Genomic DNA, 6000 nt, shown 5'->3' on the forward strand with positions numbered 1-6000 from the left:
AGAAATTCATATGAAAAAGGAGAATAAATATTCGTAGGACATATCTAGTAGAGGGATTCGAAATACGCGGTTGAGTTTCATCATACCGGTAGTTCGTTGTATCTTTCTAGAAACTCAGAGTGTGTTTAATGTTAAGGAAATATGTTAAAATAAATGATATGAAAAATATGAAATGGTTATAGTAATAATAAGAAATTCATATGAAAAAGGAGAATAAATATTCGTAGGACATTTCTAGTAGAGGGATTCGAAATACGCGGTTGAGTTTCATCATACCGGTAGTTCATTGTATCTTTCTAGAATCTCAGAGTGTGTTTAATGTTAAAGAAATATGTTAAAATAAATGATATGAAAAATATGAAATGGTTATAGTAATAATAAGAAATTCATATGAAAAAGGAGAATAAATATTCGTAGAACATTTCTAGTAGAGGGATTCGAAATATGCGGTTGAATTTCATCATACCGGTAGTTCGTTGTATCTTCTTGGAGGCTCAAAGTTGTGACAGTCACTGTTCCACCGGGTGATATACCGAGAAAGCATATCCTCGAGGTCCTCGTGCGTTCGCGCGCGTTCACGCAAACATTCGCTCACTAACTCACAAATGCACCAGCTAGAATATGCATCAACACGTGCGTCCCCAAGTCGTTCCAAGTCTCTTCGTTCTCGTCCGGGATAGTTTGCAAGCATGACGAAGCTTCGCGGGAGTCGACGAATCGTTAGTCGAGTATTCTTAACTCTTCGTAAGAATCGCGAGTAAAGAAAGAAAGAGAGAGAAAGAAAGAGAGAGAGAGAGAGACCTTCCTGCGAGAGATCATAGAACCGTCTTGGGAAACTTCGTGGATCTTTCATGTGATCATAATGTGTTACTACTCGACGTTAACAACGTTGCCAAGAATTTTCTTTCGAATGACTTTACCTTTGTTTTTTTTTTTTCTATCTTCCCCTCTCTTATTGTCTCGTATATATTATTTCTATATATATAAATTTTTCTTTTTTAACGAACAACGTCAAAACTAATTTTATATTTTATTAATCTATTAGAATTTAGACAACGCAACTGTATGCTGAGATTTATATTTATTTTCATAATTTCCTTTTTTTTTTACAGAACACCGATGCTTTATATCATATTATATTTTACTTTTATTAAGAGAGTATACTTTTTTTTTAAGTTGTCAATAAATGTTACAAAAGAATAATAAAGTTTTTAGTAAAACACATTTGGCTAACTTTATTATGATTATCAAGGTTTTATTCTATGGCAATCAATGTGTTCAATGATTATGAAAATAATCTAAATAAAAAATAGAAAATATTTCCTATATATTACATCGATCAACGTTAAATTTTGTTGAATCAGTCTACAGATATGTGATTAATAATACATATACACGTGGCATCATAAAGTAAAATATTTCTAATTAGCCGTCATTTATGAAACTCTTACTCCGCTCATCAACAATTCTTTTTATTGTTAAGATTTGTAATGCTCGATCACGGACGTTTTCTCTTCCGAGATTTCGAGTTTCAAAGTGGGACAAAAAATGATGTCTCTTTCTCCGAGTAACTCGAAGAAGTTCTTGGTCGTAGACAACTATAACTAAACATTCACATATTAAATCTCTCAAATGAATAATCCGTGTGTGTTGTCGGGGTCAGCTCTAGGAAATCGCTAATTCGAGTACCTATAACTAGCTCTGGGTGGGTGTCCGCCTCGTAAAGGGCTCCCTCGCCCGGGGCTTTGAAAGGAAAAATGATGGATGAAAAAGAAGGAGAGAAGTAAAAGGGTAGAGTAAGAAATAAGAGGTGGAGAAAGGAAGAAGAAGAAGAAGAAGAAGAAGAGAAGGATGAGGAGTAGGAGGAGTAGGAGTAGGAGTAGGAGGAGGGGGAGGAGAGTTGAGCAAAAAGTTAGCCGCCGGTAGGTAGTAGTAGTTGTAGTAGTAGTAGTAGCCATGCAACCGATGCAAATCGTTGACCGTTTTATTTATTTATTTACTTTTTCTTTTACTTACTTGCTCGTTTATTTATTTATTCATGATCGTGCGAGCCTATGTAAATATATACGGCTCTTCTTTATGGGATGCCGTGAACCCGCCGTTACCGACTTTACGTCCCGATGATCCGTTTCTAAGATGGCCACCACCACGAGACGGGGGTTTAGAGAAAAAGAAAGAGAAACATGGAGGGAAAGGGGAGGAAGATGATGCTCTATTCGTTTATGATAGGATCCAAAGGTCACAAGGATACGCGTATATTATCAAACTTTACGTCGAATCGTCACCGGATGAAAACTTATCGTAAGGTGCGTCGTCAGAACTATAATACATCATCGTTTAAATGTCGATTAATATATAGTCGAGGATGATGCATAGTATGTTTACTGTTCGCTTGATAATGGTAAAAGATATTACCGTTCGATACATAACATATATAATATATATGTTTATGTTTCTAACCAATCTATATATAGATTTGTATATTTGCATTTATTAATGTTAATAATAGTATATCTATGCGTGTAGATCTAATCCCAATGCTAACATAATATTACAGTTATATATATATGTATATGTATAACTATATAAAATATAAATTATAGATCATTTCTTTTATATACTCATTAAATCATTGAAGAGTACTGATATATCATCGATTGATACTATTAACTATCTACACTTACTCACAATCAGATAGAAACGAGTTCGCAGTAGCAAAGCTTAGTCATTTATCCGGCGCCGTCTTTAATTAACACGCTCGCAGAACCGAGTGATCGTAGTCTCTAAGGAAACTTTCTACAGAAGCCAGTCGAGTCGAGTCCGAGTTGAGGCTCGGCTCCGACTGCAAGTCAGCGTCGATTAGGTGCATCGTTTTCCGTAAAGAAGCGCATGAAATCCTTCGGCGCAGGTATCATTTCGTGCGTTCGCGCACGAGCTACTATATGTGTGCCGTGTAAGAAAAGACAAAAAAAAAGATAAAGAAAGAGAGAGAGAGAGAGAGAAAAGAGAAAGATAAAAAGACTTGGTGCACGGCGTTAATCGGAGAATTATAGGATCAACGACGTTACCCTGGCAACGGATAACGGCTGGCCAGATGTTGCCAACAATATCGCCACCTAGGAAGTACCTACGAGTTCTGACATCTGCCTCGTCATTCTTACTGCACGTCTGATTGTGAGTTAAAAAGAAAGAGACAGAGAAATATATGTATATGGATGATCAAGGATAGTTTTCATTTATTCCTTTATACTACCATATTCAAATTCGAAAATGTAGGTATATATATATATATTCTTCATATCACCGAAATAAAAAAGGATACAAGGACACAAGTTTTTGTGTCCCCCTTTCGTAGGGCTGATACAAACGAAGGAAAGACCTTCGGTCATTTCTGATTGGCTGTAAGGAAGATAACCTCGCAAGGTGGACTCAACAACGTGTGAAGATATTCTTCTGATTAATTATTCTAAATTAATTGGAATAAGAGGGGTGTCGACAATTGTTGGACCGTAAAAATATTCATAGGATATTATTGAGTTATATCATCGACATTAGGGTTAATTAATCATTTTTACATTTAAGAAATAATTGATTTAATGTTATAATTAATGAGACTAATAACGATAAAATGATTGATCTTCAACGAAAATAATATTATATATGTTACAATTGAATTTAAATAATAGTCTATTTATTATTGACTTCACAAAACAAAAAATCAAACAATTTGTATAATATAATAAAATATAACTATATATATATTTGTGTAATAATAATTATTGTAAAATAATCGAACGAAGAAAAATAAGTACATTGAAAGTCAAATTTTAATTTAAGATTAAAAAAAAATGCGATAATTTGACGATTACCGTTGGTGGTACGTTCAGTGTTAAAAATAAAACCTCGACGATTATTGTTATTATCAATTTAAAAATCATGCTAATATCATATTATGAAGCCTTCCGCTTTACGTGTTATTTTTATCAACTAGTCAAGATTCTTCAGATCGATCGACCGATCTGAATCGATCGATCGATTTTGCCCATCAAACTTTATTTCAATAATCGTCGAATAATAAGGTGGGCCGTTCGATCGTTATGAGCCCACCCTTAACGTGATCGCTAAAGAACTATAGTAGTAGTAGTAGTAGTAATAGTATATAGTATATAGTATATAGTATGTCTATAACCTGGGGTGGGCTAAAGCCAATTTATGAATCATTAGACATAGTCGAGGTAACATATTGAAATCGATCCACCTTTTTTTTGATTATTTCTCGACACGCATCGTCGCGGCACCTACCCCTCGTTTATTGTTACACACTGTTACGGAAATCGCTGCTTCCCTCTTTCGAAAAATATTTCATAAAACTAAACGACACACGTATACACATACATAAACATATATTCTCCTTTTTTTCCTCTTTTTTTTTTCTTTTGTCTCTATGAGAAAAATAGAATGAAATTTTTGTGAAGACGAAGCACGTGCCAACACGGCAAGCACAAACATCAGAGAAGCATTAGTTCTGGTTAATTCGTAACGACCACGCTAAGTCCTCACCTCGGTCGTACATTAAAGCGCGAAATTTAAATGAAAAATTGGCGCGTGTCTGTTCTCGCAATTCACGACACACACACACACACACACACACACACACATAAACATATACACATACATTGAAGAACATTTTCATTCGTACGTTCGTAACGACATCGTCACGCCTCGGAGATCACGTGGCACCTTTTCGGCGGGAGATTTCAAAGATATCTTACGAGTCTCTCGCGATCAACGGTCGAAATGCATGAGGTTCGTTAGAGAATTGACACGCTCGGTTACCTATTCTTCGCAAATGCAGACTTCTGTATATAAAATGAAGAAAAAAGAGAGAGAGATAGAGAGAGAAATAAAACAAGCACCGAAAAAAAAGAAGAAGAATAAACGTAAAGGAAGGTTTAAGTGGATCCGATCGTGACGTAAAGTAAGTAAGTAAGTATGTCGTACGTCGTATGAACGACGACGACGATGACGACGACGACGACGGCGACGGCATTTTTGATTTTTTGTTTTTCCAATCCTTAGGGACTGTTAAAAACTTCAATATTCATGTGGGAGTAAGAATTTAAATTCCCGTGACTAAACATAGCGTTAGATAGGAACGATGAGAGATGTACGGTAAAGGATAAAAGACGATACTTAGGATAATCGTACGGTCATCATCTTCCCGTTAGCCACAATAAATTCTAAACAACGGATACGTAATTCCGTCGAGTCACGCTCGTTTATGTGCGCCCGATCGACAACGTTCGAACCTCTTTCGAATCTGCAACACGTCCTCGTCCTCCTCATCGTCGTGTGTTCTTCTTCCATTCCCATCTTTCACAGAGTGGAATTCGTGAGAGTACGCGAAGTTAGTATCTCGAGTAGGTGAGTGGACGGTTAACGTATTAAAAAGGATGCGTTTGCGAAGACTCTCCAATGGTATTCTTTCTCTCTCTCTCTCTCTTTCTTTCTTTCTTTTTTTCTTTCTTTCTTTCTTTCTTTATTTCTCTCATTCTCTTTCTCGTAGTATAGTCGCGTGCCGTCATGCTTCGTCGAGCCCAACGATTTCTCGCACATGACACACAAGAGTGAGAAAGAAAGAGAAAGAGAAAGAGAAAGAGTGAGAGAGAAAGAGAGAGAGAAATATACGACATTACGACATTACGGCTTCGAAGTGGTGGCCCGGCATGCTACAGCGAGCTCATCGCCAATCCACCAGCGATCCGAGACTTGGCTGCCACGCGACTGGCACGTGGGGTGAGCAATTGCACGAAACACCCTACAACGTCGGTCATGCCCTACCGACTCCTACCGACTCCTCCCGTTTCTTTTCCTACTCCCTTGACAGTCACAATCACCTATGTATATATGTATCTATGTAATCGTATTCAAGTGATTATATATCATAGTTGGAAAAATGATTTGAACTTTCTTAAATGGTCAACTAAACTAAACGATTCT

This window comes from Polistes fuscatus, unplaced genomic scaffold (genome assembly GCF_010416935.1).
Source record: "Polistes fuscatus isolate 324 unplaced genomic scaffold, CU_Pfus_HIC Scaffold6, whole genome shotgun sequence".
In the NCBI taxonomy this organism is placed as follows: domain Eukaryota; kingdom Metazoa; phylum Arthropoda; class Insecta; order Hymenoptera; family Vespidae; genus Polistes; species Polistes fuscatus.